Raw genomic sequence first — 23,515 nt, 5'->3', positions numbered from 1 at the left:
AGAGGTGTTGGCAATTCTGGACAGGCTGAAAATAGATAAGTCCCCGAGACCTGATGGGATTTATCCTAGGATTCTCTGGGAGGCCAGGGAAGAGATTGCTGGACCTTTGGCTTTGATTATTATGTCATCATTGGCTACAGGAATAGTGCCAGAGGACTGGAGGACAGCAAATGTGGTCCCTTTGTTCAAAAAGGGGAGCAGAGACAACCCCGGCAACTATAGACCGGTGAGCCTCACGTCTGTAGTGGGTAAAGTCTTGGAGGGGATTATAAGAGACAAGATTTATAATCATCTAGATAGGAATAATATGATCAGGGATAGTCAGCATGGCTTTGTGAAGGGTAGGTCATGTCTCACAAACCTTATTGAGTTCTTTGAGAAGGTGACTGAACAGGTAGACGAGGGTAGAGCAGTTGATGTGGTGTATATGGATTTCAGCAAAGCGTTTGATAAGGTTCCCCACGGTAGGCTATTGCAAAAAATACGGAGGCTGGGGATTGAGGGCGATTTAGAGATGTGGATCAGAAATTGGCTAGCTGAAAGAAGACAGAGGGTGGTGGTTGATGGGATATGTTCAGAATGGAGTACAGTCACAAGTGGAGTACCACAAGGATCTGTTCTGGGGCTGTTGCTGTTTGTCATTTTTATCAATGACCTAGAGGAAGGCGCAGAAGGGTGGGTGAGTAAATTTGCAGACGATACTAAAGTCGGTGGTGTTGTCGATAGTGTGGAAGGATGTAGCAGGATACAGAGGGGTATAGATAAGCTGCAGAGCTGGGCTGAGAGGTGGCAAATGGAGTTTAATGTAGAGAAGTGTGAGGTGATTCACTTTGGAAGGAATAACAGGAATGCGGAATATTTGGCTAATGGTAAAGTTCTTGAAAGTGTGGATGAGCAGAGGGATCTAGGTGTCCATGTACATAGATCCCTGAAAGTTGCCACCCAGGTTGATAGGGTTGTGAAGAAGGCCTATGGAGTGTTGGCCTTTATTGGTAGAGGGATTGAGTTCCGGAGTCGGGAGGTCATGGTGCAGCTGTACAGAAATCTGGTACGGCCGCATTTGGAGTATTGCGTACAGTTCTGGTCACCGCATTATAGGAAGGACGTGGAGGCTTTGGAGCGGGTGCAGAGGAGATTTACCAGGATGTTGCCTGGTATGGAGGGAAAATCTTATGAGGAAAGGCTGATGGACTTGAGGTTGTTTTCGTTGGAGAGAAGAAGGTTAAGAGGAGACTTAAGAGAGGCATACAAAATGATCAGGGGGTTGAATAGGGTGGACAGTGAGAGCCTTCTCCCGCGGATGGATATGGCTGGCACGAGGGGACATAACTTTAAACTGAGGGGTAATAGATCTAGGACAGAGGTCAGAGGTAGGTTCTTTACGCAAAGAGTAGTGAGGCCGTGGAATGCCCTACCTGCTACAGTAGTGAACTCGCCAACATTGAGGGCATTTAAAAGTTTATTGGATAAACATATGGATGATAATGGCATAGTGTAGGTTAGATGGTTTTTGTTTCGGTGCAACATCGTGGGCCGAAGGGCCTGTACTGCGCTGTATTGTTCTATGTTCTAGATGTTCTATCTTGTCCTCTGTGCCCCTATTAATAAAGCCGAGGATACCGTCTGCTTTATTAACGGCTCTTGCAACCTTTTCTACCTGCTTAAATAATTTATACACTTGTCCATCCATTTCCCGCTGTTCCTGCACACACTTTTGGAATTATATCCTTTATTTTATATTGCCTACTTGTGTTCTTCATACAGAAATTAATCACTTCATTTCTTGTCTGCCATATGTTCTCCTGTTGCACCAACAAGTCTATGTCCTTTCAGTGTTCGACGGTGTTCAGAATTCCTGGAACTCTTTTCACAACCACAGGCCGGCCCAAAACATTTCAGACAATAATGTTCTCTTGAAATGTACTCTTTGAACTGTGCAAATTGCTGAACTTTTGAACTGCCTGTTGGACAACATCGGAAATTCCCATGTGGGGATGGGCGGTTTTTTGCAAGTGTGGCTCTATGGCGCAACGGATAGCGCGTTGGACTTCAGGTTGCTGTCGTGGTGAGACGTTCAATGGTTGTGGGTTCGACTCCCATGAGAGTCACGTTTTAAATAATGTTTTACGAAATCAGTCACGGGTTGATCAATGTTCCCAGAGGACTGCCGCCCGGAACTTCCTTCCAGAAAGGTTCCTCCAGTCACTCCCCCACTTTCTCATCAGAACAACGTCACAGAAGAAACCACACCACCTTCACAGAACGACCATTCAGCAGGAAAGTAAAAAATGTGAACTATGCTGACCCGAATCAGTCTGCTCAAACGTGAGTTCTTGCTGAAAGAAAAATTGAGGAAGTGAATAGTTGACTGGCAACCGCAGGGCAGTAATGTCGTAGCTCCTGGTTTAAGGAGCAGAGTGCTGCAGCGGAATGATGGACCATTACCCTGAGTACGAAGAATCGAGGGTATTCCCTGCTATTTACAATCGCCCTCACAAGAAAGCAAACAGAAACAACGTTCCTGTTTGCTTTACAGCAAATACCTATCAGAATCCTGCTTGCAGTCGCATCCCGACAGTTGTCCCAGGAATGAAGCAGACAGTATTACAATATTGTAAAGGTAAAAAATGGGGAACCACAGAGAAAATGCTGTAAAAAGGGATGGGTGAGTAAATTTGCAGATGACACTAAAGTCGGTGAAGTTGTGGATAGTGCGGAAGGATGTTACAAGTTACAGAGGGACCATAAGACCATAAGACATAGGAGCGGAAGTAAGGCCATTCGGCCCATCGAGTCCACTCCACCATTCAATCATGGCTGATTTCAACTCCATTTACCCGCTCTCTCTCCATAGCCCTTAATTCCTCGAGAAATCAAGAATTTATCAACTTCTGTCTTAAAGACACTCAACGTCCCGGCCTCCACCGCCCTCTGTGGCAATGAATTCCACAGACCCACCACTCTCTGGCTGAAGAAATTTCTCCTAATCTCTGTTCTAAAGTGACTCCCTTTTATTCTAAGGCTGTGCCCCCGGGTCCTAGTCTCCCCTGCTAATGGAAACTACTTCCCTACGTCCACCCTATCTAAGCCATTCATTATCTTGTAAGTTTCTATTAGATCTCCCCTCAACCTCCTAAACTCGAATTAATATAATCCCAGGATCCTCAGACGTTCATCGTATGTTAGGCCTACCATTCTTGGGATCATCCGTGTGAATCTCCGCTGACCCGCTCCAGTGCCAGTATGTCCTTCCTGAGGTGTGGGGCCCAAAGTTGCTCACAGTATTCTAAATGGGGCCTAACTAATGCTTTATAAAGCTTCAGAAGTACATCCCTGCTTTTATATTCCAAGCCTCTTGAGATAAATGACAACATTGCATTTGCTTTCTTAATTACGGACTCAACCTGCAAGTTTACCTTTAGAGTATCGTGGACTAGGACTCCCAAGTCCCTTTGCACTTCAGCATTATGAATTTTGTCACCATTTAGAAAATAGTCCATGCCTCTATTCTGTTTTCCAAAGTGCAAGACCTCGCACTTGCCCACGTTGAATTTGATCAGCTATTTCTTGGACCACTCTCCTAAACTGTCTAAATCTTTCTGCAGCCTCCCCACCTCCTCCATACTACCTGCCCCTCCACCTATCTTTGTATCATCGGCAAACATAGCCAGAATGCCCCCAGTCCCGTCATCTAGATCGTTAATATATAAAGAGAACAGCTGTGGTCCCAACACTGAACCCTGCGGGACACCACTCGTCGCCGGTTGCCATTCCGAAAAAGAACCTTTTATCCCAACTCTCTGCCTTGTGCCTGACAGCCAATCGTCAATCCATGTTAGTACCTTGCCTCGAATACCATGGGCCCTTATTTTACTCAGCAGTCTCCCGTGAGGCACCTTATCAAAGGCCTTTTGGAAGTCAAGATAGAGAACATCCATTGGCTCTCCTTGGTCTAACCTATTTGTTATCTCTTCAAAGAACTCTAACACGTTTGTCAGGCACGACCTCCCCTTACTAAATCCATGCTGACTTGTCCTAATCCGACCCTGCACTTCCAAGAATTTAGAAATCTCATCCTTAACAATGGATTCTAGAATCTTGCCAACAACCGAGGTTAGGCTAATTGGCCTATAATTTTCCATCTTTTTCCTTGTTCCCTTCTTGAACAGGGGGGTTACAACAGCGATTTTCCAATCCTCTGGGACTTTCCCTGACTCCAGTGACTTTTGAAAGATCATAACTAATGCCGCCACTATTTCTTCAGCTATCTCCTTTAGAACTCTAGGATGTAGCCCATCTGGGCCCGGAGATTTATCAATTTTTAGACCTCTTAGTTTCTCTCGCAATTTCTCCTGTGTGATGGTTACCATATTCAACTCTGCCCCCTGACTCTCCTGAATTGTTGGGATATTGCTCATGTCTTCTACTGTGAAGACTGACGCAAAGTACTTATTTAGTTCCTCAGCTATTTCCTTGTCTCCCATCACCAGATTACCAGCGTCATTTTGGAGCGGCCCAATGTCTACTTTTGCCACCCGTTTGTTTTAATGTATTTAAAGAAACGTTTACTATCTTTCCTAATGTTACTGGCTAGCCTACCTTCATATTTGATCCTCTCTTTCTTTATTTTTCTCTTTGTTATCCTTTGTTTGTTTTTGTAGCCTTCCCAATCTTCTGAATTCCCACTACTCTTTGCCACATTATAGGCTTTCTCTTTTGCTTTGATGCATTCCCTAACTTCCTTTGTCAGCCATGGCTGCCTAATCCCCCCCCCCCCCCTGATAACCTTTCTTTTCTTTAGGATGAACCTCTGTACTGTGTCCTCAATTACTCCCAGAAACTCCTGTTATTGCTGTTCTACTGTCTTTCCCACTAGGCTCTGCTCCCAGTCGATTTTAGTCAGTTCCTCCCTCATGCCCCTGTAGTTAGCTTTTTTTTAACTGTAACACCTTTACATGTACATAGATGACTGCAGCTCTGGGCGGAAAGGTTGCAAATGGAGTTTAATGCAGAAAAGTGTAAGGTGATTCATTTTGGAAGGAATAACAGGAAGACAGAGTACTGGGCTAATGGTAAGATTCTTGGCAGTGTGGATGAGCAGAGAGATCTCGGTGTCCATGTACATAGATCACTGAAAGTTGCCACTTAGGTTGAGAGGGTTGTTAAGAAGGCGTACGGTGTGTTAGTTTTTATTGGTAGAGGGATTGAGTTTCGGAGCCATGAGGTCATGTTGCAGCTGAACAAAACTCTGGTGCGGCTGCATTTAGAGTACTGCGTGCAATTCTGGTCACCGCTTTATAGGAAGGATGTGGAAGCATTGGAAAGGGTACAGAGGAGATTTACCAGAATGTTGACTGGTATGGAGGGAAGATCTTATGAGGAAAGGCTGAGGGACTTGAGGCTGTTTTCGTTCGAGAGAAGAAGGTTAAGAGGTGACTTAATTGAGGCATACAAGATGATCAGAGGATTGGATAGGGTGGACAGTGAGGGCCTTTTTCCTCGGATGGTGATGTCTAGCACGAGGGGACATAGCTTTAAATTCAGGGGAGATTGATATAAGACAGACGTCAGAGGTAGGTTCTTCACTCAGAGAGTAGTAAGCGTGTGGAATGCCCTGCCTGCAACAGCATTGGACTCGCCAACACTAAGGGTATTCAAATGGTCATTGGATAGACATACGGACGATAAGGGAATAGTGTAAATGGGCTTTAGAGTGGTTTCACTGGTCGGCGCAACATCGAGGGCTGAAGGGCTGTACTGAGCTCTAATGTTCTATGTTCTATGTTCTAAATCTCAGCTGCTTTGGCAGCATCTATGGGGAGAGAAAAGAGCTAACGTTTGGAGTCCAGGTGACACTTTGTCAAAGCTGGACACGAAACATTATCCAGTAGTACCACACAGAGGGGCAATATAGATATATAACGATAACCAGTAATACGTCACAAGGGAGCAATAAAGAAATAAAACATTATCGAGGAATAAGTCACAATAGAAACTGAGTGCCCAGCTTCCCCTCTCGGACGGATGCGGACAATCCAACCAGCCAGACTATATGCAACAAGGGAAGAAGGATTTTACCCGGAGTCCTGGGATCATTATTAATTCCTCAACCAGAGTCACTGAATAGGCTATCCAGTCATTCACTGGGCTTTTACCTGTGGGATCATTCTGTGCGAATTTAAGAAGGAATGTCTTGTGCTGAGATCGCCGCTTCCCCATTGAATGGGAGGCATTTGATCTTCGTGGGTTGAACATTTTGCTGGAGAAATGTAACCTCGTGGAGGAAAAGTCAATATCAGGAGGCGGATTCGGATCCACGCCACCAGAGAAGACTGTGACCTTCGACCGCTCGGCCATCCTGACGCGTGTGGGCAAAAGATATGCTCCGTGCAGAAATCGATTTAAATTCCACCTTCATCGTCATTTCATTTCAAACTAGATGTACTTTTACGATTTTTGAACCCCAGCCAGAGGCCTGTATCGGAGTGCCATCCTATTCCGAGCCGCTGGTGGTTAAGGAGCTTCTCATTGCTGCATTCATCAGTTTGCCCCAATCAACAAGGTCCGAATTCCCGCTCTACCTGTTCCTCACACGAAGGTATTGAGAGTCTAAGATCTAAGCGGCGTGAAGGATCCAATAGGAAAGTTGCATCCTGGCGACTGGAATCTCTCTCCACAGCTGATTTCACAGACAAGTAGCCGAAGGCGCCCTCCAGTGTCCAAACAGGAGAAATTCCATCCAGTAGATGCGGCAGCAGACGATTCTGGGAGAAGTCAACTGAGTCACCACGACTGTACTGTGGGTGGCTGAAAAACAAGTGTCAAGGAGCGGATCAGACTGAAAGCAAAACATTGATACTAATAAAGGTATAGTCAGAAGTACAGCTGGGTGACACCAAACTGTTGGCTTTTCGTATGAGTGAACGTATAAATAGCAGAGAATGGTTTCAATCCATCGACCTCTGGGATATGGGCCCAGAACGCTTCCGCTGCGCCACTCTGCACCTCGTTGAATGCCTCTGGGCTTGGACTTGAGGCAAAGTTTAAAGAAATTAGTAACAGGTTGATCAATATTCCCAGAGAGGTGAAACTGCCGCCACGAACTTCCTTCCATGAAGGTGTTTCCAGTCACTCCCCACTTCCGCATCAGAACTACGTCACAGAAGAAATCACATCCCCTTCACAGAACAACCATTCAGCACGAAAGTAAAATATCTGAACGATGCTGACCAGAGTCAGTGTGCTCAAACGCGTGTTCTTGGTGAAAGAAAAAATGAGAAAGTGAATAGTTGTGTGGCTACTGCAGGGCAGTAATGTTGTAGCTCCTGGTTTAAGGAGCAGAGTGCCGCAGCGGAAGCGTGCTGGGCCATTAGACCGAGGTCGAGGAATCGAGGCCATTCTCTGCAGTTACATTCACACTGACAAAACGTAAACATAGCGCACCTTTCTGTTAACTTTGCAACAAATACCTATCAGAATCTTGCTTGCAGTCTCATCCCGACATTTGTCCCAGGAATTAAGGAGACAGCATTACAACACTGTAAAGTTCACAAACAAAGATCCGCAGAGAACATGATGTAAAATCTCCAAGCAGGAGGAAGTTGATCCAGCATTGACCCTTTGTCAATGCTGGACTCGAAGCGCTTTCCAGCAGTACCCCACAGAGGGGCAATATAGATATACAACGATTTCCAGTAATACCTCACAGGGGGCCAATAAGGAAATACATCTTTATCGAGCAATGAATCACAATAGAAACCGAGTCCCCAACTTCCCCTCTTGGACGGATGTGAACACTCCAACCAGCCAGACATTTTCCCACAAGAGAAGGCGATTTTTCCCCGGAGTCGAGGAATCAACATTTATTCCTCAATCAGAGTTTATGTGCAGATTATGCAGTCATTAACTGGGCTTTTGCCTGTTGCGTCTTGCTGTGCGAATGTAAGCAGGAATCTCATGTCCTGAGGTCACCACTTCCCCATTGAATGGGAGGTACTGGATCTTCCTTGAGTTGAACATTTTGCAGGAGAAATGTAATCTCTTGGAGGAAAAGTCAATCTCTGGAATGGTATCCGAAGCCACGCCTCCAGAGGTGACGGCGACCTTAACGCAGCGCCTTAGATCGCTCGGCCATCCTGACACTTTGCGTCCGAAGAATTTCTCCGTGCACAAATCGATTTAAATTCTATCTTCATCGTCATTTGATTTGAAACTAAATGTTCTTTTACTATTTTTGTACCATAGCCAGAGTCCTGTATCTGAGTGCCATGCATCTCCAAGCCGCAGCGGCTTAAGGAGCATTTTATCGCTGCATTGATCAGTTTGCTCCAATCAACAAGGACCGAATTCCTGCTCTACCTGTTCCTCCCACGAAGGTATTGAGAGTCAAAGATCTGAGCAACGTGCGGTATCCAATTGGACAGTTGAAACCTGGCGACTGGAATCTCTCTCCACAGCTGCTCCTGATGCTGATTTTACAGACGAGTAGACGGAGAACCCCTCCAGTGTCCAACCAGGAGGAATTTCATCCAGCAGATGCCGCAGAAGATCATTCTGGGAGAAGTCAACTGAGTCACCTTGACTGTACTGTGGGTAGCTGAAGAACAGGTGTCAAGGAGCGGATCGGACTGAAAGCAAAACTTTGATACTAATAAACAAAACGGCAGATGTGCTGCTGGGTGACAGCGACTTGTTTGCTTTTGGTGTGAGTGAGAATACACTGGGCCCAGCACGCTTCCGCTGCGCCACTCTCCTCGTGGTTGAGTCTGTCTGTGATCGGACTTGAGGCAAAGTTTGATGAAATCAGTAACAGGTTGATCAATGTTCCCAGAGAGGTGAAACTGCCGCCACGAACTTCCTCCTGTGAAGGTGTTTCCAGTCACTCCCACTTTCCCATCAGAACAACGGCACAGAAGAAATCACAGATCCTTCACAGACCAACCATTCAGCACGAAACTAAAATATCTGAACGATGCTGACCAGAGTCAGTGTGCTCAAACGTGTGTTCTTGGTGAAAGAAAAAATGAGGAAGTGCATAGTTGTCTGGCTACCGCAGGGCAGTAATGCCGTAGCTCCTGGTTTAAGGAGCAGAGGACCGCAGCGGAACCGTGCTGGGCCATTAGCCCTAGTTCGAGGTTGTTCTCTGCTGTATACATTCTCACTCACACCAAAAGTAAACATAACGCACGTTCCTGTTGGCTTTGCAGCAAATACCTATCATCCCGACATTTGTCCCAGGAATGAAGGAGACAGCATTACAACATAGGGAACCACGGAGAAAATGCTGTAAAATCTCAACAGGTTAGGCATGTCCTGAGACCTAGGATTTCCCTTGAATGGGAGGTATTAGATCTTCCCAGGTTTGAAAATCTTGCTCGAGAAATGTAACCTCGTGGAACACAAGTCCATATCAGGAGTGGAATTCGAACCCAGAGCACCAGAGTAGGCTTCGACTTTAACACAGCGCCTTTGGCCGCCCAACCATCAGAACACGTTGCGATAGAAGATACAAATCGATTTAAATTATATCTTCAACGCTATTTCATTTCAAGTTAGATCTGCTTTTCCCATTTATTTATTTTTAAAATAAATTTAGAGCACCTAATTCATTTTTTCCAACTAAGCGGCAATTTAGCGTGTTCAATCCACCTACTTGGCACATCTTTGGGTGATAGAACATAGAAAATAGAACATAGAACAATACAGCGCAGTACAGGCCCTTCGGCCCACGATGTTGCACCGAAACAAAAGCCATCTAACCTACACTATACCATTATCATCCATATGTTTATCCAATAAATTTTTAAATGCCCTCAATGTTGGCGAGTTCACTACTGTAGCTGGTAGGGCATTCCACGGCCTCACTACTCTTTGCGTAAAGAACCTACCTCTGACCTCTGTCCTATATCTATTACCCCTCAGTTTAAAGTTATGACCCCTCGTGCCAGCCATTTCCATCCGCGGGAGAAGGCTCTCACTGTCCACCCTATCCAACCCCCTAATCATTTTGTATGCCTCTATTAAGTCTCCTCTTAACCTTCTTCTCTCCAACGAAAACAATCTCAAGTCCATCAGCCTTTCCTCATAAGATTTTCCCTCCATACCAGGCAACATCCTGGTAAATCTCCTCTGCACCCGTTCCAAAGCCTCCACGTCCTTCCTATAATGCGGTGACCAGAACTGTACGCAATACTCCAAATGCCAACACACCAACACGGGGCGAATGTGTAAGCTCGACGCGGACAACTACCCAGAACAGGAACGAACTTGGGACCTCGGCGCAGTGACGCTTTTCCTATTTCTCAACCCCCGCCAGAGTCCTGTATCTGAGTGCCACCCTTCTCCAAGCCGCAGGGCATAAAGGAGCTGCTCAAAGCTGCATTGGTCAGTTTTCACCAATCAGCAAGGAGCGAATTCCCACTCTACCTGTTCCTCACACCAAGGTATTGAGAGTCTAAGATCTGAGCGACGTGACGCATCCAAATGGAGCGTTGCAACCTGGCGACTGAAACCTCTCTCCACAGCTGCTTCCGGTGCTACTTTCACATACTAGTAGCCGAAGAACCCCTCCAGTGTCCAAACAGGAGGGAGTTCATCCAGTAGAATCGTCAGAAGAGAATTATGGGAGAAGTCAATCCGATCACCTCGACTGCACTGTGGGTAGCCGAAGAACTGGTGGCAATGAGCGGTTAAGCCCCAAACACGTCTGCCTCCATTCCTCCCTTGAATCCAACTCGATGCAATCTGGCCTGACAAACTGGAAAGGATTGTCACATCAGTGATTGCAGATCGATCGTGGAAAACTGAATTCCACTTCCGAAAAATGTGTGGATGAAAAATCGACGAGGACGGGATTCGAACCCACGTGTACACAGCACAAAAGATAAACAGTCCATCGCTTTAATCACTCAGCCACTTCGTCCCGCTGGTTCAGACGTCAATACGTCTCAATTTGTTTTGCATCCATGAACTGATGGAAATTATCTGCCTCGTTCGTTTCAAACTGGTGTTCAACGATGGAAATGAAGCGATGGTGGTATAGTGGTGAGCACAGTTGCCTTCCAAGCAGTTGATTCGGGTTCGATTCCCGGCCATCGCAGTAATTGTTAGCTCGGATGTCTTGACATCGTGAGTTTCAAACTGAGAAAAACTGGTCAACAGTTTCTCACTTGAGTGTATGTGTAATTATCTAACTGAGGTGTATCAGATGCCAAAAGGTCCAGAAAGGTAGACATGGAGCTGATGCCTCCTCTTGTGGCGCATTCTAAAACGAGAGATCATGACCTTAGAATAAAAGATCGCAAATTAAAAAAGAGTGGAGGAAAAACTACTTCTCGCAAAGGGTGTGAGTCTGTGGAATTCGGTACCCCAGAGTGTGTTGGATGCAGAGAGACTGAGTAAATTTCATGAGGTGTTAGAGAGATTTTTATTTGTGAGGAGTTGAAGGGTTGTGGAGAACGGGCCAGACGGTGGAGTTGAGGCCAGGATGGGATCAGCCAAGATCACATGAAATGTGTTAGGCTCACGAAGCTAAATTGCCTACTCCAGCTCCGAAGTCTTGTTTTCCAGAGAGGATGTGTTCTGGCTAAAGCGCAATCGACCTCTTCATCTGAAACATTGTCGGTAGCAGATGAGGAACATATCAGCACGATAGAATGGCGGGGCAGACTCGATGTGTCTAATGGCTTAATTATGCTCCTGATATTTTATGAACGTAACTTTTGCGCGACTTCGTGAGTTTCAAACTGAGGGGAAGAAACAGTTTCCAAATCAGAATTTATGCGCAATTAGAGCAGTGAGTTAAATAAGTAACTTTCTCACCTATTTGTAATGTGATTTCAACATGAATAGTGTTCGACTATTAACCACCCCCAAGCCCTTAAACAAAAGCTAAACATCACAGCATTTTTACTTTATGCTCGTGACACGGACCAAACAGAGACACAGCAGACACGTTTCAGCCGAGGATGGGATTCGAACCCACGTGCGCAGAGCGTAAAGGATTATTGTGCAGCCCCTTAACCACGTGGTACAACTACTTTACTTCATGAAACATTAATGTCCGATCTTCTCACAGACAAGCAGCCGACGCACTCCTCCAGTGGACAAATAGAATGAAATTAATCCAGGAGAGGTAGCAGAAGGTAATTGTGGGAGAAGTCAACGCGGTCACCTCGCCGAGACTGTGGGTAGCCGAAGAAGAACTGGTGTCAATGAGCTGTTCAGCCCCAAACACGTCTGCCTCCGTTCCTCCCTCCTCTAACCCAACTGGATGCATTCTGGCCTGACAACTTGTAATAGACTGTCACATCAGTGATTGTGGATCCACCTTGGAAGAATGAGTCACATTTCGCGGAAACAGTGGATACAATTTCGAGGAGTATGGGATTCGAACCCACGTGTGCAGAGCACAATAGATTATCAGTCGATCACCTTTACCGCGGCCCACAAGCGCGCAAGTTAATGTGTCTTCACTCGTTTTGCATCCATGAACAGATGGAAAGTATCGGCCTCCATCTATTCCACCTGGTGTTCAAATTTGGAAATGCAGCGATGGTGGTGCAGTGGTCAGCACAGCTTTCTTCCAAGCAGTTGTACCGGGTTCGGATCCCGGCCATCGCAGTAATAGTTGTATCGGATGATATTGCGCGACACCATGAGTTTCAAACTGAGGAAGACTGGCCAACAGTTTCTCACTCAGAATCTATGCGCAATTATCTAATTGAGGTGTATAAGATGCCAAAAGGTATGGATAAAGTAGACGTGGGGCTGATGCTTCCTCTTATGGGGCATTCTAAAACGAGAGGTCATAGTTTAAGAATAAGAGATTGCAAATTTAAAAATGATTTGAGGAAAAACTACTTCTCCCAAAGGGTTGTGATTCTGTGGAATTCGTTACCCCAGGGTGCGTTGCATACAGGGAGAGTGAGTAAAGTTAAGGAGGGGTTAGAGAGATGTTTATTGGTAATGAGTTGATGGGTTATGGAGAACGGGCAGGATGGTGGAGTTGAGGCCAGGATGGCATAAGCCAGGATCACATGGAAGGTGTTAGGCTCAGTAGGCTAAATTGCCTACTCCCGCTCCGAAGACGTGTGTTCTCGGGAGGAGGTGCTCTGGCTGATATTGCAATCGACCACTTCATCTGTAACTTTGTAGGTAGCAGATGAGGAACAACTCAGCCATGATAGAATGGCGTGCAGACTCGATCGGTCTAATGGCTTAATTCTGCTCCTATACCTTATGAACTTATCTTTTGCGCGACTTTGTGAGTTTCAAATTGAGAGGAAGAAGCAATTTCGAACTCAGGATTTATGCGCAATTAGGGCAGGGAGTGAAATAAGTAACTTTCTCACCTTTTTATAACGTGGTATCAACATGGACAGTGTTGGACGAATTCACCACCCTCCAAGCCCTTGAACAAATGCGAAAAATCACAGCATTTTTACTTTTTGCTCATGAAGTGGACCAAACAGAGACACAACAGACACATTACAGACGAGGATGGGATTTCATTCCACGTGTGTAGAGTACAATGGATTATTGTGCATCTCATTAACCACATGATTCAATTCCTTTACTTTATTGAATTTCAATACGCGATCTTCTTACAGGCAAGTAGCTAAAGAACCCCTCCCGTCTACAAACAGGAGGAGGTTCATCCTGGAGAGCTGGCTGAAGAGAATTAGTGGAGAAGTCATCCCGGTAACCTCAACTGTACTGTGGGTAGCCGAAGAACTGGTGTCAAGGAGCGGTTCCACTGACAACGTATCCACAGGCACATATAGTGACGAAGACTGTCAGGTTCAGATTGTCTCTTTCACTCTCACTCATTACCTGAGAGTGACAGGAACCCCCCCCCCCCATTTACAAACGGGACCAGAGAAGGGCAGAGCGAATGCACCTCACTCCCACATACAACATGTTGACGGATTCAACACAACCAAAATATAAGAAAAGATCATCACCAAATATTATGTTCTCATAAATCCCGCCGTCCCAAGTTCAATATAATATAAACAATTGTTATCAGTTGTGTGTCACTCTGACCTGCGAACTTCGTTCCACCAGAGTGTGCTGACATCTATTGGCCACGACACAGAACCGCAACAGAGCGGGGGAGATTCACATGAACTGTTGGTGTTGCAGAAACAGGTCAACATGAAGAACCGGTGATAGAATGTGATCGGCAGGACTGAGAGGTGTTAGAAGTAAGTAAAATTTAAACAATCTATATTCATGTATTTCCCAATGGAGTTGGTAGAATTTGGAAGTGTTTATCTTGAGGATCAATTAAGACGAATAGCAGAAATGTTTTTAAGTGAAATCTGGACGAGTACAGGAGTGAGAATGGATTTCAGAGACAAACAAATAATGTTGCATGAAGTAGTCCATAGAATCCACCAATTCTATAGTCTGCGTGTCGGATCTCCTGGAGCACTGTAACAATTAGAGAAGTGTCTGTTTTCAATTATGAGCATTGTGGAGAGGACGAATAACAATTTGCAGTATTTTCAGACACTGACAGATACTGACAGCAACAGAGACTGACAGAAAGTAACAATCTGACAGGTAAATCACACTCACAGATAAGAACTGAGACTGACAGATACAATCAGACACTTACAGACAGTAACCCACACTGACAGATACAATTGTACATTCACACACAGTATCAAACACTGAAAGATACAATCACAACTCACATACACTGAAATACACTGATAGCTACAATCACACACAAACAGGCATTAACAGATACTGACAGTTACAATCACAACTCACAGACATTTACACACGCTGATACACCCAATCAGCGTGTGGCTGTTTAGCACAGGGCTAAATCGTTGGCTTTGAAAGCAGACCAAGGCAGGCCAGCAGCACAGTTCAATTCACGTGACAGCCTCCCCGAACAGGCGCCGGAATGTGGCGACTAGGGGCTTTTCACAGTAACTTCATTTGAAGCTTACTTGTGACAATACGCGATTTTCATTTCATTTCATTTTCATACACTCACAGTCACAGACACTGACTGATACAATCGCACACTTACAGACAGTGACAGGCACTGATACACTCGCCCAGAACCCTCCTCTGCCGCCTCCACTGGGTGAAATTCCTCCTGTTTGTCCACTGGAGGTGTTTCTCGGCTACGTGCCTGTGAAAGCAGCCCCGGAAGCAGCGGGGGAGAGAGATTCCAGTCGCCAGGATGCAATTCTCCAATTGGATACTTCACGTTGCTCAGAACTTACACGCTCGTTTAGAGAATCATAGAATGGTTAAAGATCAGCGTGAGTCCATTCCGCCCACCGTGTCCATGTCAGTCGCCTGGAGCTGGCGTGTAGTCCTGTGATGAAGACAGAAAATGCTGTAAAATCTCAACAGGCCTGGCAGCAGATGTGGGGAGGGACACAGAGAATGGGAAGGAGGGTCCGACTGGATTCGGAACTGTAACTCTCTTTCTCCCTCCACAGGTGTTGCCCGGCCATCCGAGTTATCCACCATTTTCTATTGCTGTTTCAGGATTTTATGAAGAATCGCCATAGCGGCATTGCCCTTGTGCTCGGCGCTTCTAATTATAAAAACTGGTCCCGTATGTCTATTGTTCTGTTCGCAGCGGAGGACAACGAACCAGAAAGAACCAAATTGACGCAATGATCCCGATAAGAAAAGCAAGGGACAAAGAAGACTTTCTTTTGATTTTACTTTCACAACCAAACCAAATTCAGCGGGAATTAAGAAGTCCAATGAGTTGCTCAAATAAACTTTGCTTGGGACGTAATGGTAAGGTGGTTTCAGCGGTACGTTGAGCACACCTGGTTCGTTGGTCTAGGGGTATGATTCTCGCTTGGGGTCTTCTGCTGCAATAAAATGCTAGAGGTCACGTGTTCAAATCCTGGACGATCCTTGCAAAGCACTTTTTAATATCTGTACGATCGATATGGTGCCATTGACTGAACGAGGGAGCAGTTTGGAGAAAAAGGAGGGTGGGAGCGAGCGTCATGTTTGGGGCTTAACCGCTCTTTGACACCAGTTCTTTGGCTGCCCACAGTGCAGTCGAGGTGACACAGTTGACCACTCCCAGAACCCTCCTCTGCCGCCTCCACTGGATGAATTTCCTCCTGTTTGTCCACTGGAGGGATTTTTATGCTAAGTATCTGTGAAGGCTGCACCGTAAACAGCGGGGGAGAGAGATTCCAATCGCCAGGATGCAACTCTCCAAATGGATACTTCACGTTGCTCACACTCGTTTAGAGAATCATTAAATGGTAACAGATCAGGGTGAGTCCATTCCGCCCAACGTGTCCATGACAATCGCCTAGAGCTGGCGTATAGTACCGTGATACAAACAGAAAATGCTGGAAAATCCCAACATGCCTGGCAGCAGCTGTGTTGAGCGAAACAGAGAATGGGAAGCAGGGTCATTCTGAATTCGGAATGGTAACTCTCTTCCTCTCTCCACAGATGTTACCATACCAGACGATTTGTCCAGCAATTTCCATTTGTCTTTCAGGATTTTATGGAGAATCTCCATCGCGGCATTGCCCTTGTGCCCGGCGCTTCTATTTACAAAGACGTGTCCCTTCTGTCTATTGTTCTGTTCCCTGTGGAGGCCAACAAACCAGAAAAAAACAAATTTACCCAATAATCCCGATAAGGAAAGCAAGGGGCAAAAGGGAGTTCCTTTTGATTTTACTTTAACAACCAAACCAAATTCAACAGGAATTAAGAAGTCAGTTGAGTTGATAAAATAAGCTTTGCTTGGGAGGTAATGGTAAGATGGTTTCAGCGGAATACTGATCTCCGGCTTGTTCGTTGATTTAGGGGTATGATTCTCGCTTAAGGTCTTCTGATCGGTAAAATGCGATTAGTCCCGGGTTCAAACCCCCGCCGAGCCCTGCAAGGACTTTATAACATCTGTGCGATCGATATGGTCTCATTGACTGAACTCGGGAGCAGTTTGGAGGAAAAGGAGGGAGGGGCGAAGGTCATGTTTGGAGCTTAACCGCTCCTTGACATCAGTTCTTCGGCTGTCCACAGTACAGTCGAGGTGACTCAGTTGACCTCTTCCACAATCCTTCTCTGTCGCCTCCACTGGATGAATTTCCTTCTGTTTTGTCCACTGGAGGTGTTCTTCAGCTACATGTCTGTGAAAGTAGCACCGGTAGCAGCTGTGGAGGGAGATTACATACGCCAGGGTGCAACTCTCCAATTGGATACTTCCCGTTGCTAACTCTTGTTTAGAGAATCAAAAAATGGTTACAGATATTGCCATTACAATATGGATGATAATGGCATAGTGTAGGTTAGATGGCTTTTGTTTCGGTGCAACATCGTGGGCCGAAGGGCCTGTAACCATATTGTAATGGTTACAGACTATGCCATTACAATATGGATGATAATGGCATAGTGTAGGTTAGATGGCTTTTGTTTCGGTGCAACATCGTGGGCCGAAGGGCCTGTACTGCGCTGTATTGTTCTATGTTCTATGTTCTAGATCAGGATGAGTCCATTCCGCCCACCGTGCCCATGACAGCCGCCTAGAGCTGGCGTGTAATCCCGTGATAAAAACAGAAAATGCTGGAAATCCTTAACAGGCCTGGCAGCAGCTATGGAGATGGAAACAGAGAATGGGAGGGAGTGTCGTACTGGATTCGGAACTGTAACTGTCTTTCTCTCTCCACAGATGTTGCCATACCAGTCGAGTTATCCAACATTTTCTATTTCTCTTTCAGGATTTTATGAAGAATCTGCATAGCGGCATTGCCCTTGTGCTCGACTCTTCTATTTGTAAAGACTGCTCACTTATGTCTATTGTTCTGTTCGCAGTGGACGCCACCAAACCAGAAAGAACCAAATTGACCCAGTGATCCCGATATAAAACCAAGGGACAAAAAGTCTTTCTTTTGATTTTACATCAGCAAGGAAACAAAATTTAACAGGAATTAAGAAGCACATTGACTTGATAAAATAAGCTTTGCTTCGGAGGAAATGGTAAATTGTTTCAGTGGAATGCACAAAGCGATTTAAATTCTATATTCATCGTCATTTCATTTCAAACTTGATGTGCTTTTACTATTTTTGAACCCTGTATCTGAGTGCCAGAGTCACAGATCTGATTATCCAGTCAGTAACTGATCTTTTCCTGTTGGGTTTTGCTGTGCCAATTTAAGCAGGATTCTCACGTCCTGAGGCCGCCTCTTCCCCGGTGAATGGGAGGCATTGGATCTTCCTGGGGTGAACATTTTGCTGGAGAAATGTAACCTCGTGGAGGAATAGTTAATATCAGCAGTGGGATTCGGACCCATGCCTCCAGAGGAGACTGTGACCTTAACGCAGTGACTTCGAACGCTCGACCATCCTGACGCGCTGTCGCAAAAGATATGCTGCGTGCACAAATCGATTAAAATTCTATCTTCGTCGTCATTTAATTTCAAGCTAGAAACAAGTAGCAGGTGAAAGGTACTGAGGGAGATAGTAAATGGGTGACCAAAAGACAGAGCAAGAGTAGGAAGGCAGTGCAGGTGTCCTCTGCGGTCATCTCCCTGCAAAACAGATATACCGCATTGGATACTGTTGAGGGAGATGGCTCACCAGGGGAAGGCAGCAGCAGCCAGGTTCATGGCACCGTGGCTGGCTCTGCTGCGCAGCTGGGCAGGAAGAAGAATGGCAGGGCTATAGTGATAGGGGACTCAATTGTAAGGGGAATAGACAGGCGGTTCTGCGGACGCAATCGAGACTCCAGGATGGTATGTTGCCTCCCTGGTGCAAGGGTCAAGGATGTCTCGGAGCGGCTGCAGGACATTCTGGGGGGGGGGGGGGGGGGGTGAACAGCCAGCTGTCGTGGTGCACATATGCACCAACGATATAGGTAAAAAACGGGACAAGGTCCTACAAGCTGAATTTAGGGAGCTAGGAGGAAAACTAAAAAGTAGGACCTCAAAGGTAGTAATCTCAGGATTGCTATCAGTGCCACGAGCTAGTCAGAGTAGGAGTGTCAGGATAGAGAGGATGAATACGTGGTTCGAGAGATGGTGCAAGAGGGAGGGATTCAAATTCCTGGGACATTGGAACCGGTTCTGGGGAGGTGGGACCAGTACAAACCGGACGGTCTGCACCTGGGCAGTACTGGAACTGATGCCCTAGGGGGGGGGGTGTTTGCTAGAGCTGTTGGGGAGAGTTTAAACTAATGTGGCAGGGGGATGGGAACCGATGCAGGAAGTTGGAAGGTTGTAAAACAGGGACAGAAATAAAAGGCAGTAATGGGGAAAGTGTAAGGCAGAGAAGCCATAGTCAAAAATCAAAAAGGGCGACAGTACAAGGTACAGTGACTGAGGGGAGCTCAGTGAATAGGACCACGAATAATAAAAAAAATAAAACGGGAAGTGAAAACATTAATGTTAAGCGACGCGGCAGGTTGTTACAGGAAGATATGGGTTCGATGACAAGGAAAATTAGGAGAAAGGTTAAGAGGAAATATAACTTAGGAGAGGTTACTGATCGAGGTGTTAAGATTCAGAACAGAGGTAAAAAAGCCAACATAAGTGTACTTTACCTGAATGCTCGTATTATTCAGAATAAGGTAAATGAGTTGATGGCGCAAATCGTCGTGAATGACTATGATTTAGTGGCCATTACTGAAACATGGTTAAAGGATGGTCACGACTGGGAGTTAAATATCCGAGGGTATCAAACCTTTCGGAAGGACAGAGTGGATGGTAAGGGAGGTGGTGTAGCTCTGTTATTTAAGGATGACATCCGGGCAACAGTAAGGGGTGACACCGGTGCTATGGAGGATAAGGTTGAATCCATTTGGGTGGAAATCAGGAATAGTAAGGCGAAAAAGTCACTGATAGGAGTAATCTATAGGCCACCAAATAGTAACATTATGGTGGGGCAGGCAATAAACAATGAAATAGCAGATGCATGTAGAAATGGTACAGCAGTTATCATGCGGGATTTTAATCTACATGTTGATTGGTTTAACCAGGTCAGTCAAGGCAGCCTTGAGGAGGAGTTTATAGAATGTATCCGCGATAGTTTCCTAGGTGGAACCTACGAGGGAACAAGCGGTCCTAGATCTGGTCCTGTGTAATGAGACAGGATTGATTCAGGATCTCATAGTTAGGGAACCTTTCGGAAGGAGCGATCACAATATGATGGAATTTAAAATACAGATGGAGGGTGAGAAGGTACAATCAAGCACTAGTGTTTTGCGCTTAAACAAAGGAGATTACAATGGGATGAGAGAAGAACTAGCTAAGATAGACTGGGAGCAAATATTTTATTGTGAAACAGTTGAGAAACAGTGGAAAACCTTCCAAGTGATTTTTCACAGTGCTCAGCAAAGGTAGATACCAACAAAAAGGAAGGGCGGTAAAAAGAGGGAAAATCGACCGTCGATATCTAAGGGAATAAGGGAGAGTATCAAATTGAAGGATAAAACATACAAAGTAGCAAAGATCAGTGGGAGACTAGAGGACTGGGAAATCTTTAGGGGGCAACTGAAAGCTACTAAAAAAAGCTATAAAGAAGAGTAAGATAGATTATGAGAGTAAACTTGCTCAGAATATAAAAACAGATAGTAAAGGTTTCTACAAATACATAAAACAAAAAAGAGTGGCTAAGGTAAATATTTGTCCTTTAGAGGATGAGAAGGGAGATTTAGTAATGGGAGATGAGGAAATGGCTGAGGAACTGAACAGGTTTTTTGGGTCGGTCTTCACAGTGGAAGACACAAATAACATGCCAGTGACTGATGGAAATGAGGCTATGACAGGTGAGGACCTTGAGAGGATTGTTATCACCAAGGAGGTAGTGATGGGCAAGCTCATGGGGCTAAAGGTAGACAAGTCTCCTGGACCTGATGGAATGCATCCCAGAGTGCTAAAAGGGATGGCTAGGGAAATTGCAAATGCACTAGTGATAATTTACCAAAATTATCTGGGGCCGTCCCGGCGGATTGGAAATTAGCAAACGTGACACCACTGTTTAAAAAAGGAGGTAGGCAGAAAGCGGGTAATTATAGGCCAGTGAGCTTAACTTCGGTAGTAGGGAAGATGCTGGTTTCTATCATCAAGGAAGAAATAGCGAGGCATCTGGATGGAAATTGTCCCACTGGACAGACGCAGCATGGGTTCATAAAGGGCAGGTCGCGCCTAACTAATTTAGTGGAATATTTTGAGGACATTAACAGTGCGGTAGATAACGGGGAGCCAATGGATGTGGTATATCTGGATTTCCAGAAAGCCTTTGACAAGGTGCCACACAAAAGGTTGTTGCATCAGATAAAGAGGCATGGCATTAAGGGGAAAGTAGTAGCATGGATAGAGGATTGGTTAATTAATAGAAAGCAAAGAGTGGGGATTAATGGGTGTTTCTCTGGTTGGCAATCAGTAGCTAGTGGTGTCCCTCAGTGATCAGTGTTGGGCCCACAACTGTTCACAATTTACATCGATGATTTGGAGTTGGGGACCAAGGGCAATGTGTCCAAGTTTGCATACGACACTAAGATAAGTGGTAAAGCAAAAAGTGCAGAGGATATTGGAAGTCTGCAGAGGGATTTGGATAGGCTAAGTGAATGGGCTAGGGTCTGGCAGATGGAATACAATGTTGACAAATGTGAGGTTATCCATTTTGGTAGGAATAACAGCAAAAGAGATTATTATTTAAATGATAAAATATTAAAACATGCTGCTGTGCAGAGAGACCTGGGTGTTCTAGTGCATGAGTCTCAAAACGTTGGTTTTCAGGTGCAACAGGTGATTAAGAAGGCAAATGGAATTTTGTCCTTCATTGCTAGAGGGATGGAGTTTAAGACTGGGGAGGTTCTGCTGCAATTGTATAAGGTGTTAGTGAGGCCACACCTAAAGTATTGTGTTCAGTTTTGGTCTCCTTGCTTGAGAAAGGACGTACTGGCACTGGAGGGTGTGCAGAGGAGATTCACTAGGTTAATCCCAGAGCTGAAGGGGTTGGATTACGAGGAGAGGTTGAGTAGACTGGGACTGTACTCATTGGAATTTAGAAGGATGAGGGGGGGGGGGGGATCTTATAGAAACATATGAGATTATGAAGGGAATAGAAAGGATAGATGCGGGCAGGTTGTTTCCACTGGCGGGTGAAAACAGAACTAGGGGGCATAGCCTCAAAATAAGGGGAAGTAGATTTAGGACTGAGTTTAGAAGGAACGTCTTCACCCAAAGCGTTGTGAATCTATGGAATTCCTTGCCCAGTGAAGCAGTAGAGGCTCCTTCATTAAATGTTTTTAAGATAAGGATAGATAGTTTTTTGAAGAATAAAGGGATTAAGGGTTATGGTGTTCGGGCCGGAAAGTGGAGCTGAGTCCACAAAAGATCAGCCATGATCTCATTGAATGGTGGAGCAGGCTCGAGGGGCCAGATGGCCTACTCCTGCTCCTAGTTCTTATATTATCCAGTTATGAACTGGGCTTCTCCCTGTGAGGTCTTGCTGTGCGAATGTAAGCAGGAATCTCATTCCCGGAGGCAACCGCTGACCCATTGAATCTTCCTGGGGTTGCACATTTTGCTGGAGAAACGTAACCACGTGGAGGAAAAGTTAATGTCAGAAGTAGGATTCGAACCCACTCCTCCAGAGGTGACTGCAACCTTAACGCAGCGCCTTCGACCGCTAGGCCATCCTGACGCGCTGTAACCAAAGATATGCTCCATCGGCGAATCGATTTAAATTCAATTTTCATCTTCATTTCATTTCAAACTAGATGTGGTTTTACTATTTTTGAACGCCAACCAGACTCTTGCATCTGAGTGCGATCGTTCTCCAACGCGCTGTGTGTAAAGGAGCTCTCATTTCTGCATTGATCAGTTTGCTCCAATCAACAAAGTCCGTACTGCCGTCTAACTGTTCCTTACACGAAGGTATTAAGAGTCGAAGATCTGTGTGGCGGGAAGGATCCAATGAGACAGTTGCATCCTGGCGACTGGAATCTCTCTGCACAGCTGCATCTGGTGCTGCTTTCACAGTCAAGGAGCCGAATAACGCCTCCAGTGTCCAAACACGAGGATGTTCATGCTGTAAAGGCGACAGAAGAACTTTCTGGAAGAAGCCAACTGATTCACGTCCGACAATCCAACTAGCCAGACTATTTACAACAATGGAAGTGGAAATTTACCCGGAGTCCTGGGATCAGTATTAATTCCTCAACCAGAGTCACTGAGCAGATCATCCAGTCATGATCTGGGCTTCTGACTGAGGGGTCTTGCTGTGCGAATTTAAGTACGAATCTCGCGTCCCGAGGCCACCGCTGCCCCATTGAATGGGAGGTATTAGATCTTCCTGGGGTTGAACAATTTTTGGAGAAATGTAACCTCGAGGAAAAAAAGGCAATGTCAGAAGTAGGATTCTAACCCACGCCTCCAGAGGAGACTGCGGCCTTAACGCAGCGCTTTCGACAGCTCGGCCATCCTGACGAGCTGCAGAAAATGTTATGCTCCGTGCACAAATAGACATAGAACATGCAGTGCAGAAGGAGTCCATTCGG

General features: G+C 45.6%; 2 non-coding genes across 2 annotated transcripts; one reads left to right on the top strand and one right to left on the bottom strand.

The window, feature by feature from the left end:
* The first annotated feature begins 11,026 nt into the window (after positions 1–11,026).
* On the top strand, positions 11,027–11,098 carry trnag-ucc (transfer RNA glycine (anticodon UCC)). The gene has a single exon. It is a non-coding gene; the product is annotated as a tRNA-Gly (tRNA).
* Positions 11,099–22,576: 11,478 nt separating this feature from the next.
* trnal-aag (transfer RNA leucine (anticodon AAG)) lies at positions 22,577–22,659 on the bottom strand. The gene has a single exon. It is a non-coding gene; the product is annotated as a tRNA-Leu (tRNA).
* Between the last annotated feature and the right edge of the window lie 856 nt (positions 22,660–23,515).

This window comes from Scyliorhinus torazame, chromosome 24 (assembly GCF_047496885.1).
Source record: "Scyliorhinus torazame isolate Kashiwa2021f chromosome 24, sScyTor2.1, whole genome shotgun sequence".
NCBI lineage: Eukaryota > Metazoa > Chordata > Chondrichthyes > Carcharhiniformes > Scyliorhinidae > Scyliorhinus > Scyliorhinus torazame.
This window is presented reverse-complemented; position numbering and strand designations above follow the sequence as displayed.